The sequence below is a fragment of the Typopeltis vanoorti genome, chromosome 10 (assembly GCF_054136105.1).
Source record: "Typopeltis vanoorti isolate ZY-2024b chromosome 10, IOZ_Tvanoo_1.0, whole genome shotgun sequence".
Taxonomy (NCBI): Eukaryota; Metazoa; Arthropoda; class Arachnida; order Uropygi; family Thelyphonidae; genus Typopeltis; species Typopeltis vanoorti.
The window spans coordinates 124,832,045-124,847,202 of NC_143558.1; the positions used below are offsets into that span (position 1 = coordinate 124,832,045).

A 15,158-nucleotide genomic window follows, 5' to 3' on the forward strand; every position below is an offset into this window, starting at 1 on the left:
TGGTGAGCTTTGATGTAGAATCTCTATATACTAATGTACCTCTCAAAGAGACTTTACAATTACTTGCTGACATCCTCCCATGGGATATTATAAAATTATTTGATTTTGTGATGCACTCTGGATATTTCTTGTGTCAAAACAAATTCTACAACCAAGTTAGAAGGAATGGCCATGGAAAGTCTACTTTCACCTGCTCTAGCCAACTTTTATTTGGAACATCTAGAAGTCATCCTGTTTTCATCTCTATTCCCTCAACCATCCTTTTGGGTGAGATATATAGACGACATCTTTTCAGTGTGGCCTCATAACAGAGATTCCTTACCTTCCTTTTTAGCCAAAATCAATTCCTTACATCCTCGCATTAAGTTTACCATGGAGATTGAAAAAGAGAAGTTATCCTTTTTAGACATCCTCCTCATCCGTTCACCTTCAGGTATTCTAACAACAACAACAGTTTACAGAAAACCCACTTTCACTGGACGTTATATTCTCAAACAATCTGCTCATCATCTTTATCAAAATACAGGAATCATAAAATGTTTAATCTGACGAGCTAGAACCAATTGTTCAACTCCTCATGAATTACAAAAAGAACTTTCAACTATCAAACATCACATGAAATTAAATGGCTTCTCCGAAAAAAGTACACAACATCTGTTCGATTCCTGCAATCCAATCCAGAACAACAAAGAATCAATATGTCGAGCTCCAATTCCATATATTTCTGGGATTTCAGAACCAATTTCAAGAATTCTGAAGAAATAAGATTTAACAGCCACTTATATACCAATTAACAAAACATCCACCTATTTCCCCCTCTTCTAAAGATAAACACTCAACTATGTCTCTGCCTGGTGTATATCAAGTTCCTTGTAACTGCAATTTGTCCTGGAGGGGAGGCGAGTTCTGGAAGGAGGAGGATTAGGAAGGTAAGGTAAGGTAAAGGTAAAGATTGAGACAGGTGATCAGAAATTTTAGGTAAGTAGGTAAGGTAAGGTAAAGATTGAGACAGGTGATCACAAAGTATAGTGATTCTGAATATTGTACAGCAAACTGCAGACTAGTCTTAATCATCATGAGCACTCCTTACGATGAACTAGACTTTAAGCAGCTACTTGCAATTTTCCGACATGTAGGAAACCTCCTACATACAAAATGGCCGGGTAAAGTAGAGATCCATCAAATCGCGGAAGTCGAATCTGAGGACTATCAACCTTCAGAACCTCTCCCCACCACATCTCAAGATGAAACAAGAGACAACAACCCAGCCACAGATACTCAGACTCCAGAAGAACCAGACGACTACCAAACGGTGAGCAGAAAAAATCGACGAAAAGAGACACCACCCGAAGAACCGGAACACCAGCCAATGGACACAGTGGCACAGATCAAAGAACGAGTCCCGCCGGTAATCTTACGAGACAAAAAACAATGGTCGAGAATTTCGGAGGCCATGAGAAATTCCGAGATTAAATTCAAAACAGCCAAAAACTCCGACGAAGGAGTCTGTATCCAGCCCGAAGGAACATCAGACTACCGTCGGCTAACAAAGTTAATGGACGAGCTAAAGACCCCATACCACACTTTTGACTGAAAAGCGAAAAAAACCTAAAAGTTGTCATCAGAGGACTGGTAGAAGAAATCACGTCCGAAGAAATAGCCATCGACCTTAGATCTCAAGCACTGGAGCCCATAAAAATATCAAGAATGTACTAGGCAGACAAACGTCCCATGCCGCTGGTTCTCGTGGAAATTAATAAGGAACAAAGAAGGATTTACAATCTCAAAACAGTTTGCAATCTCAGGATTAAAACAGAACCACTGAGAAAGAAAGCAACAGCAGGACAATGCCATCGCTGCCAGAGATATGGGCATGCACAGAAACTGTGCAGAGCAGAGTACAAATGTGTGAAGTGCGGGGACAGTCACCCTACTCACACATGCTCCAAACCACGCACAACTCCAGCCACATGTGCAAACTGCGGCGGCCCACACCCAGCCAACTATAGAGGCTGCACTCTCCACCCAGATAACCTGGCAAGCAACAGAAAATCATGCACTCCACCAGCTCAAAAACGTGCAACACCCCTTGAAGAAGATATCAATCAGCGAACATCACACAGCTCATATGCTGCAGCAGTCACCTCAAAGGCTAAATCAGCAGAATCTATGCCCAACAGTCAGAACACAGCTGCTATCCTTGCTGCCACCCTAGGGGAGATGCTAACGGCTTTCAGGAAGACCAACCCCAATCAGAGTGATACGAACAAGTTCTTAAAAAACACTCAAGTCATCTTCACAATGATAAGCAATGAATAATACACCTGGTTCGAACAACTTCATACAGATCGCATTTTGGAATGCCAACGGCCTAAACAACCAACTCCTGGAACTACAAGAATTTACAACAAGACATAGAATAGACATCCTCTTAATCAACGAGACGCACCTTCGGCCTTGCGACAACCCCAAACTAAGGAACACGCACTACTTAGGAATGATAGACTCAATGCCAGAGGAGGTGGAATGGCTATCTTTGTCAAAAAAGACATAAGATACAATGAGATCAAGAAGACAACGACTACACACCTGGAAGAAACTGGAATTGAGATACACACCAACAATGCAGGTAACCTAAAGCTATATTCAGTCTACAACCCTCCAGGCAAACCACTACTAGCCTCGGATCTCTCCCAGCTCCTCGACACAAATGAAGCAACAATTGTGGCGGGAGACCTAAATGCCAAACATCCTGCATGGAACAGTAGGAACTCCAACAACAATGGGAAGAGCCTACACACGTTCGCTATGACAAGAAACATTATCATAGCAGGTCCCGCCGAACCAACACACTACGGACCGCTGGGAAGACCTGATGTGCTGGATATAGCCATTTTTAGGAACACCTCGCACCAATTTCAGTTACAGGTAGTCAATGATCTAAGCTCCGACCACAATCCGGTACTACTAAGCCTAGGCGGGGAAACAGAAATCATCCCCAGGCAGTCCTGCACAAATTTCAAAAATCTGAACGCTATTCTCTGCAACCTCACAGGACCAGTTCCAACCATCTCCTCACCTAAAGAAATAGATACAGCGATCAGAAAACTGGAAAGCACAATCCAAGCTGGCCTAGCAGCAGCTTCCACCGTTACCACTCCAGCTCAAGCCAACCTGCTCCCAGAAGAGATTCTAAAGCTCATCTGCAGCAAAAACAGGATCAGACGCCGTTACCATACAACACTATCCCCCCAGGATAGACAAGAGCTAAACAGGGCAACAAACCTTGTTCGATATGCGATCAAAGATCACAAGAACCAGCTGTGGGAGAAGAAGCTAAGCTCCTTAAACACCAAAGACAACTCATTGTGGAAAATGACGAAAGCCCTTCGCAGCGACCGCCCCAACATTCAGCCAATCCAGGAAGAAAGGGGCATGGCCTACCGAGACGACAAGAAAGCAGAAGCGAAGCCTTCGCGGACGCCCTGGAACTGCAATTCAGCCCCAACTATGCGCATGCATACTTGCACTTCATTGAAAAAATACACAGGCATGTCCGCTGTGCACTCCATCAAACCAGCAGCCAAGACAATACAAGCTGTGCTACACCAAAGGAGGTACATCAAATCATCAAGAGCTTCAACAACAGAAAGGCCCCAGGTCCTGACGAGATTTCAAACCAAACCATAAAAGCACTCCCCCATAAAACAGTTATGCATCTAGTGGCGATCATCAACGCAATGCCCAGACTCAACTACTTCCCCACTCGCTGGAAACAGGCAGATGTAATCCTCATCCACAAACCCGGAAAAGCACCTCAATTCCCCCAGAACTACAGACCTATCAGCCTCCTATCAAATCTGGGAAAAATCACGGAAAAGATAATTCTGAACCGCCTACAAAATGAAACGGACAAGATCGACCTAATCCCAAAAGAACAATTTGGATTTCGCAAAGGCCACTGCACAACCCAACAGGTCCACAGAATTATAGAATTCATAACTACTGGATACAACTGGAAACAACACACAGGTGCAATCTTCCTGGATGTGGCGAAAGCCTTTGACAAAGTATGGCACAAAGGCCTCATCCACAAACTAATAGCTGCAAAATACCCACTAAACCTAGCAAAAATCATAGAATCCTATCTGAAAGACCGAAAATTTCAAGTTAAGCTACGTGGCCTCAGATCCCCCATGAGAAGCATCACAGCAGGTGTCCCGCAAGGCTCCCTCCTATCTCCGCTACTCTTCAACATTTTCATCTCAGACCTACCAAACACAGCATCAACCACCACGGCCTTCTATGCAGACGACATGGCAATACTGACCAGATCACTCAGGCCACACTTAGCCACACAACGACTACGAGACGCAGCAACAAATCTTGAAGAATGGTTTCAGAAATGGAGGATAGATGTCAATGCCGACAAAAGTACTGCCATACTATTCACAAGAAGGAAAGCAACCTACCACGGAGCAGTCACGATGTTTAACACTGATATCCCATGGCAAAAAGAAGTAAAATACCTGGGAATCAAACTGGATAACTGACTCAGATTCAACTCCCACATCTCACATGCCTGCAACAAAGCCAACTCAGCAATAGCTCAACTCTATCTGCTACTCAACCGAAGAAGCAAAGTCAGTACAGAAAACAAACTAACAATATACAAAACAATCATCAGACCCATATTAACATACGGATCGCCGGTATAGAGCCACACCTCCCCCAGCAACATCAAAAGATTACAGGTACTACAAAATAAATGCCTCCGAATGATCTTTGACGCCCTGTGGTTTGTTAGGAATGCTCTCCTCCACCAAGACGGAAACATGCCAGACATACCTTCATATCTCAACCAGACTGCACCCAAGTACATCGCCCAGGCATCACTCCACCCCAACCAACTCATTCGTGATGCATCAAATTATGATGAAAACGACAGATGGAGACACAAACGTCCGAAGGCAGCTCTGATCATCGCTTCACACGATTCTACACAGCCCTAATTCGGGCAAGCCATGCGCTCAAAAAATTTCTCATTATCGATAATCACAATCTAGCGATGAAGGGATAAAAGTCCAAGGGACTGACGTACATCAACAATTAACAATTTGTCCTCCTTTGGACAAACAGGACACTCTATAGAAAAAAAGGATTCAAGAACATCAATCATACATTCTGCACAGCAAATCCGATAAGTCTGGATTGGCTCAGCACAGGATAGAAACAAGCCACAACATCCTCTGGTCCAAGACTTGCCTTCTACACAGATGTCACTATAAATTTGAATGCCTATAGAAAAAAGGATTCAAGAACATCAATCATACATTCTGCACAGCAAATCCGATAAGTCTGGATTGGCTCAGCACAGGATAGAAACAAGCCACAACATCCTCTGGTCCAAGACTTGCCTTCTACACAGATGTCACTATAAATTTGAATGCCTATTCAAAGAGAGTGCTGAGGCCTTACTTCAATGCCCTAACTTGAATTGAAATGACTGTATATCCTTGTCAAAAATATGAGAAAGTTTAATCAGGATAACACATTAAAAAAAAAAAATATATATATATATATATATATATATATATATATATATTTTTTTTTTAATTGAGATTTTTAATTCCTACATTAGTCTAATGTTATTTATAAATTAAGATTATTATATGAAATTGTGAATTAATGCCTATAATGTAGTCATCATTCTGATGAAATTTTTCCTCTCTTTAATGCTTAGCAACGTAACATCACGTGGCTCGTTCTACTTTTGAATGATCAATTGTTGATATTCCACCTTGTTAAAACTGTTCCTATGTAGCCACCGAACTCAAGTTTGCGGCTGCACATAGTGCAACACTAGGCAACTCGTTGTAAAGGTGGAGTAAGCTTAAGTTGCACAACGTGCAGCCGCAAACTTGACTTACTTGTCTGTTTTTGCTTACTTGGGAAAAAGGATTAAAAAAACTAGCTTATAAAATTGCTTGGTATCTTTAACATAATATATACCCAAGATAAAAAACTTTCTACATCTTACTCTCATCCTGAGATTTTTATTTAATGAAGTCAAAGCACCTTATGGCAACTTGTTTAGGTAAAATATTTATAAGCTCTGTATTACTTCACCCTTGCCATTTTTTAGGGTTGGCTCCCATCGAAACCGGTATGGGTAGTGACCATTACCTTAATGCATAGCATCATACATCTCCGCAAGGAAATGTGCTTTGCATTAGGGGAAAATTCTAAGGAAAGTGATCAGAGCTTACTCCACCTTTACAGAGTTGCCTAGTGTTGCACTACATGCAGCCGCAAACTTGACTTACTTGTCTGTTTGCTTACTTGGGAAAAAGGATCAAAAAAACCTAGCTTATAAAATTGCTTGGTATCTTTAACATAATATATACCCAAGGTAAAAAACTTTCTACATCTTGCTCTATTAGGTGTTACCCCTGTTGTGCAAAGTTGAAGACCCTTAATTTTGATGTTCTGTTGCACTGGATTCCCAGCCATATTTGAATTGTGGGAAATGAGCCTGCAGGATCAGCATATGTCTCTCTCATATCTACTCTCATCCATTTGTTTCTCAAACTCTGAAGGTCGTGTGCACAATTACATGTGCACAATTACATATGCCAATATATCTTCTTGGTAACCCTTTGCTGGATAGATATATTTAACATTTTCTCATCTCCATGGAACCCACATGACACATTTGAACAGTAGTCCGATACGGCTTTAACAAAGCCCTGTAAAGTGGGAGAATAACTTCGTTATTTCTACAAGTTAGTGTCTCCTGAGGTGATGACTTAAGTAATTTGCTACATGTTTGTTAAACTTCAACTCTTTGCCTACTATCATACCAAGGTCTCTGGTTCATTGACTACTTGCAGCAGTTCCCATTAATGTAATGCTCTGCCTGTAATATCGTCAGTTCAAAATGCATAACTCTATACTTGGTAACATTGAATCAACATTTGTCCATAGAATAGTTTTTCAAATCAAGCTGTATTGATCTTAAGCTGGTACAGAGATTATGTATTAGCTATACCTTATTACCTTTCCCAACTTTTCATCATCAACAAGTAACTGGATATTATCCTTTACACCATCTCCCAGTATCATTCGTATACAAGATAACAACAGTACTCCAAGTACAGATCTTAGGGTATTTCACTGGGTCACTCTTCTCTTAGAATTAGCACCTTTATACATCACTTTCTGATTCCTGTTATTCAGCCACTCTCCTATCCTCATCACAGTCCTTTTGAGTTCTTTTTATTATTATTGTACAGGCACCTCCATGGAGTCTGAAGACTCATTGCAGGTGATTCAAACTATCCACACAGTTTATCATACCTTTCCTTGAACCTATTAACAGACAAAACACTCGTGAATAACTCTGGGAGTCCTCATGCTCTCAATCTATCCTCATAGGATGCATTCCACAGACCACTCACCATCTTGTTCACTTGCCTCTGAATCCTCTCAACCACTTCCTCGTCCCCAAGAAACCCAGGAGACCAGACCCGAGCACAGTAATCCAGATACGGACATATCAGGGCCTTATAAAGAAAAATAACAACTTCCTTATCTGTACTTGTTAGTGTCTTCAATAAACTTACCTTATGAGTTTCCTTGGCAAATTAGTAGTATGTCCTCTAAACTTCAACTCATAAGGTTATGTCAGTGAGACATAACCTTATAACATAACCCCCCCCCCCCAAATCCCTAGCTTCATCTATTTTTGAGATTTCATTAGTAGGAGCAAGATCCAGGAAAATGCTGAGGTTAAATCAATACAGTCATATATTTGTAGGCTTAGGTTTCTGTGGTTTAGCAGTTCATAAGAAAGATTCCGGTAATTGGACCACATGTTTATTAAGAAAACTAACAATAAAAAACAAACCCGACAAGTTTTGTAAGTCGTTTGACTTACATCTTCAGGGATCAAAGGTAACTAAAAGTTTAAACACAAGAAATGAGAAATTACTCAAAATAGTTCATTCCATGCAGTTGTGGCCATCTAACTGTTCATTAAATTAAATATCCAAATGCAGATTCAGTGCAATGCTAAGTTTGAACAACGCTGGATGCTGTCACGTTCTGTTGTTCATGTTCACATTGTCCGAGGTCTGACTTGGGTATATTTTTTATCAATGCTGACCAAATTTGATGTAGAATAATGCTTTAAACAATTATCATAAAAAACTGAAAATTTGGTTATGCTATGCAGACAATATTTTCATCATATGGCCAGGAACAACAGAAGAACTAACTGCTTTCAAAGATTACCTGAATAATATATACAACAACATAAAATTTACTTTGGAACAAGAAGAACATAAAAATTTCAATTTCTTGATATCCTAATAGAAGTCAATGAAAAATATAATAAATTATCCTTCTCCATCTATAGAAAACCCACCAACACAGGAAGATTTCTTAATGTGGCCTCACACCACCACCCCTCGCAAAAAATAAGTTTAATTAAAACCTTGAGGGACAGGGCTTATAATATTTCCAGCAAAGAAAAACAGAGAAATGAAGAATTTCAATATTTAACACAGATCCTCAAAAAAAAAAAAGGTTATGAACCTAAGACAATCAAAAAAATCCTCAACACACCTCCTACAAGCATCTCACAAAAGCAAGATTTCAAGAATGCAGTCATGCTTCCATACATCAAGAATGTTACAGACAAAATGGCCAAATTACTAAACAGACATAACATCAAAGTTGCTTTTCTACCTCTGGAAAAAATTTCAAGATTTCTATATCCCCCGAAACCTCCAGATCATCCTTTAAAAAAACCAGGTGTTTATAAAATTCATTGTTCCTATGGCATCTGCTACGTAGGCCAGGAAGATCAGGTGAATTTGCATGAATGAATACCAAAAAGACGTGCAAAAAAGAAGAGAACACAAATCAGGCCTAGCATATCATGCAATTTCCACTGGCCATAATGTACTCTGTCAAAAAACAAACATGTCTTACATCGAAAAAAATTGTTACATAAGAAAATTTAAAGAAGCTGCAAACATGCTTTGATTTCCAATGCAATGCAACAAAAACCAGTGCCTAATTCTACACCAAGTTTGGTCAGCATTGATAAAAAAATATACCCAAGTCAGACCTCGGACAATGTGAGCATGAACAACAGAATGTGACAGCATTCAGCATTGTTCAAACTTAGCATTGCATTGAATCTGCTTTTGGATATTTAATTTAATGAACAGTTAGATGGTCACAACTGCATGGAATGAACTATTTTGAGTAATTTCTCATTTCTTTTGTTTAAACTTTTAGTTACCTTTGATCCCTGAAGATGTAAGTCAAATGACTTACAAAACTTGTCAGGTTTGTTTTTTATTGTTAGTTTTCTTAATAAACATGTGGTCCAATTACTGGAATCTTTCTTGTGAACAGTCATATATTTTCTATAAACAAGTAAAATAGTGTAACACCAAATTATTAAAATACTCTTTATCAGAGATAGTATGTAGAAAATTTTCCAGCTGGTTACAAAGTAAATTATAATAACAAGAAATTATATTCTTGTTTTAATCCTCTACTCATGTGTAAGCAAAAAACTGTAGAAAGTTTAACTATTATTTGTAGAAAGTTTATTTTTTTGTTTAATATTAAATTCTTGTCATTGATTGCACATTTTGTAAAAATAGGCTGCCAGTAGTATCAGATTTTTGTACTGAAATCTAAGCACATTAGCCTATGATAATTCTTCGCTATTCTTAATATTTAAACTTCAGCAGTGATCATGTGAGTTGAGTCTTCACAGTTCTATATACAGAAACAAAAAAAAAACAGTTTAATAATATGGTAAGAGGCCTAAAGTAAGAGGCCTGTGTAGCTCAGTGGAAGTTATGCTTGCATCCTCTGCGCACGAATTTAGGCTTATAGTTCGAGTCTAGTTGCTGTCTGGAGGAACTTTTTTTAAGCCTTTCTTTGACCAGTTCCCAAGTTAGTCAATCTCTGGCACAGGCAAGTGGGTTTTTCTGCCCGAAACTTGGATTTTTCATCCTGTATAACTCAAGAAAATCAACTGTAGAACCCACATTATTTCAGACAGACTAGCAAACAAATGCTGCCATCTCTTGGTACCTAACCCTAACAGGATTAGGTACCAAGAGATGGCAGCACTTGTTTGCCAGTCTCTGTTGGTGGCTGCGTATAATTAGTGATAGACATTGGGAATCTATCTCTGATTGGCTACTGGTGGAGATTGAACTGCCCACTCAGTCTCCAAAAGCCAGATAGGGTTTAAAGGTCTCGCCTACTCCCTATACGGGAATAAAAAGGTGTTTGCTTATTATTTTATCTAATACTAAGGTGCATTTTAAAATATATAAGGTATTCATAGCTTTAACCACAGTAACTCATCTTATATTCTAAAAAAAAAATAATTAAACAAATCGCATAGTATCTCCACTCAAAATATGTCAGCTAAAAAGAATATTATTTCTTAACTGCATCTGGACTTCACTTTCAAGTGAAGTCTAGGTGCAGTTAAGTTTCTTTTATCTCTTCAGCAGAAACAGTTATTTTCCTGGAAACTATTTTTCTTTTACAAATGTTTGATAAGTGGTACCAAAGTATTTGCTGTTATTAATATTTTCTCGTATTATCCATCCATCCAGCACCCTGGACCTTTCTTAAATTATGACCTAAAATGGATGACATGTAGTGTTTACTTCCATATCCATGGTTTGATTACTGTTTAGTTTCTCTTCATCCTTCACTCTCCTAAAAAATCCCTGACCTTTTCCTGACCTTTGTTCTCCAGCATATATGCCATGCCAAAGTAATCCAAGATGAAAGATAAAAATCTAGCACATCTCAAGTGGATCCAGTCAAAAATTTCAGTTTCATGTTCAAGACTGTACTATCATTTGCAGCTTCTGTTAAAAAAATTCAAGAGGTCTATATCGGACTCTGAAAAGGCTAAATGCAGGAAAGCTTCCTCTCAAACTGCACCTGCACTTGAGCTTTCTGGTAATGGACTAAGTGTATTGGGTACATGGTTTGTCTTTCTATGTTTCTTTCTCACACATCCAGATATATCATTGTAACATCATCCAAAGATAAGGCTAATCTTCTGGTATCAGTCTTTGCCCCCATTTCTTGTATGTATAGATAACCAAGGCAAATAGCCTTACATTACACAGACTCACTGAATGTTCCTATGATCTTTTCCCAGAAGGAGTTGGATGGAATCTTTAACAGCAATATCAATAATGCTCTCATTCTAGAATGGGTTACCCTCTGTTGAAGATCAAAATTTGCTTTCCAATATTGACACCAAAACTATATAATGTCTCTTAAGTGTTGCAATTGTCTAGCAATTGGAAAATACCTGGTTCAATTCTTGTCATTATGTAAAAAATCTTTATATGGGTGGGTTTTTTTTTTTTGAATTAATCATTCTCATATGGTAATAGCAGGTTTTTGCTCTCTTGAAAAAGTTACCACCCCTCGTCCCATAAAACAAGCAAACTGGCCAAAGAATACCTGCAATTTAACAGACAAAAATACTGTGTAGTGTGTATAGTTGATGGTATAATGCAGATGGTGGATCATAAAATGCTGTATAGTGTAGAGTGGTCTTCCATGTGTTCTGAGACATCATAGTGGTGTCATGTAATCATCATCATCATCATCAAATTCCTGCCATGTACCCTCAAGGGGTGTACAGGATATGACAGTACTACATGAAAAAATTACATCATTACTAACTTCCTATCTACAATTTTCCTCCAAATCAGTCTGTTACTTGTCAAGACTCCAACATTATCAGATCTTATATTTCTATCGTCTAAAGCACTTTGTACCGTATCAATCCACCTATATCTTGGTCTTCCTCTGGGTCGTTTTCCTGCCAACCTAGCAGAGAACACTTGTTTTGCTAATCTTTCCTCTCCCATTCTATTTAAGTGACCATACCATCTGAGATTAGCTCTGCTAATGCATTCCTGGATGCTGACAATGTCAAGTTCTTTCCTAATATCCTCATTTTTAATATGATATTGCCATTGATGCCATCTGTTCACGCCTCTAATCTTTCTCAGGACTCTCATATCTGCGGTCTCTAGTCTTTGATCAAGTTTTTACTTCTGACCCAGCTCTCAGATCCATTAAGTTAAAATTGGTTTGAACACAGTCTTGTATACAGCTAATTTAGTGTTCCGACTAATTTCTTTCTTATTCCATATGAATTTATTCAATTGATTTCCCACGATACCAGCTTTGCTGATTCTGTTGTCTATTTCTATATTTAGTTTACCATCTTCAGTAAAAATTGTGCCTAAGTAGCTGAAATGTTTTACTTGTTCCACAGGTTCTCCATTCACAACACAGTTGACATTTTCAGTGATTCTGCCTATTTTCATTGTCTTTGTCTTTTTATTGCTGACCTTCATACCATATCTGTTACAACAGCTATTCAATTTAGACAGAGAATCTTGCAGACTTGTAGCGGATTTATTTAGAAGTATAACATCATCCGCATAAAGCAAAGAGCTGACATTAACATCTCCAATTTTGATATCAGGTTTAATACCACATTCCTTCATAATGTGATCCATATAGATAATGAATAACAGAGGGGATAATGTACATCCTTGTCTCACACCAGATTTAACATTAAACCATCTTCCTGTACTTCCTTCAATTCTAACTGCTGACTCACAACTCAAATAAAGACTAAGTATTGCTTGATATAATTCCCCATTGACACCATATAACTGCAGCGTATTGAATAGCTTCTCTCTTGGCACCTTGTCATATGCCTTTTCCAAATCGACAAAACTTAAATACAGATCTTTGTTATATTCCCATGCTTTCTCGACTATTTGTCGTAAAGTGAAGATCTGATCCTGACAGCCTCTATTTGGCCTGAATCCAGCTTGTTCTTCACCGCTTTTCTTCCACAATTCTTCTCAACCGTTTCTCAAGTATACTTGCATAGATCTTGCCAGGAACACTCATTAGGGAAATACCTCTGTAATTCTCACATTCAGTTTTATTTCCCTTTTTATATATGGGTACTATGAGAGCTCTACTCCAATCATCGGGAATTCGTCCCTCTGTCCAGGCTTTCCGAACTATGCAGTGCAGCCACTGTAAGACTCTTATACCACCATACTTCAGCATTTCTGGTCGAATATCATCTACTCCTGCTGCCTTTCCACATTTCAAGCCTTTGATGGCTTTTTCTACTTCAAGTATGGATATGTATTCCTGACTGCATGCCTGGTCAGTGTTTTTTATCACTGTGCTCTCATCATTGCTTGTTTCATTTAGCAGTTTTTCAAAGTAATTACTCCATACTTCAAGGATATCTTTTTCTCCTGTTTTATTATTATTATTATTATTATTACCACGGGCTACTCCAGGAGGCCTTAGACTCATCGAGGGAGGCCCTAAACATCATGTTCACACAGCTGTTCAACATTCTCACAGTATCTATCATACCTTGCCTTGAACTCGCTCACTGTCATAGCACCCACAACAGACTCTGGCAGCTTATTCCACTCATTTACCACTCTAAAAGTAAAGAACCCAGCTCTAACACCCCTGCTAACCACGCTCTTGCCCAGCTTCCATGGGTGTCCCCTAGTTCTCCCACCACCAGTCCTGATCTCAAAAATATCATCTGAATTAATCCTATAGAATCCTTTTACAATTTGAATGTCTCAATCATATCTCCCCTTTTTCGCCTATCAACTAGTTTCTGCAACCCACAAATCTTCAACCTGTTCTCATATGGTTCATTCCATAGACCTACTATCATCTTAGTCACTCGCCTCTGGATCCTCTCAACCTCCTCCCCATCAAGAAGGAACCGAGGTGACCAAATCTGGGCACAGTAGTCGAGATGAGGTCTTATCAGGGCTCGGTACAGAGGTACAATAACTTGTTTTTCTCTGCTCGTCAAGGTATTTTTCAACAAACAAGTGAGTTGATGAGCTGATTTAGCTACTTTCGCAATGTGCCCCCTAAACTTCATCTCCCTATCCACCAACACTCCCAAGTCCCTGGCCTCATCAATCTCTTGGAGTACAGTTCCACCAATGTGGTATACTGCTGCTAATCTTTTCACTCCGAAATGCATAACCTTACATTTTGTCACATTAAATTGACATCCATTCTCCTTAGTCCAGAACTCCAATCTATCTAAGTCATCTTGCAAGACTTTGACATCTTCTGCATTCACTATCGCCCTACCCAACTTTGCATCATCAGCGAACAAATGAACTGTCCCACTTAGACCATTCCCTATATCGTTAATGAACAGATTAAACAGCAGTGGTCCAAGAACAGAACCATGTGGCACACCACTAGTCACAGGCCGTTTTTTGGACTCTACTCCTGAATAAACTACTCTTTGATATCTCTCCATCAACCACCCAGCTATCCATCTCACCAACCCTATATCCATTCCCATATGTTGTAGTTTACAGATTAGAATTCCATGTGGTATCCTGTCAAACGCCTTTGCCAGGTCCAGCAGTATCACTGTAAACCCATTTCCCTTATCCAGTTCAGCCGTCACCCTGTTATAAAACTTGAGCAAGTTACTGAGGCATGATCTACCCTTCACAAAGCCATGCTGTCCTCTGTACAGTATCTCATTTTCATCAATCCATTCCTGTATTTTTCCCTTGACTACTTTCTCCAAGACCTTGACAACGACTCCTGATATGCTGATCGGTCGGTAATTTGCAACCATAGTCTTGGATCCTCCTTTATGCAGTGGAACTATTTTCCCCTCTTTCCACGCCTTCGGGACTAAGCCAGACCTGAGACTCAGATTAAACAACATGGTCAAGGGCACTGATAATTCATTAGCCGCTTCATGCAAGACCCGTGCCGGTATACCATCCAATCCCACAGATGTATTCACATTAAGGTTCTGTAATAGACTATTCACCTCCACTTCATTCATCACAATTCCCATATAAACTAATGGTTCCTTCATTTTTTCAACGTCACCACCTGGATGATATACTTTTGCAAAGTGCGCGCTCAGTAACTTCACTATATCGACTGGTTCAGTGAACTCTTTACCATCGTCATTCCTTAAAATCATTTTGCCATGTACAGTTTTTCTCTTGCTTGCAGCATATTGAAAGAACTGT

The 15,158-nt window shown here is 39.3% G+C and overlaps 1 protein-coding gene across 6 annotated transcripts in view; it reads left to right on the plus strand.

Annotated features, from left to right (window-relative positions):
- Positions 1–15,158, plus strand: part of Ube4A (Ubiquitination factor E4A) — a 346,330-nt gene that overhangs the window by 107,776 nt on the left and 223,396 nt on the right. The window lies entirely within an intron of this gene.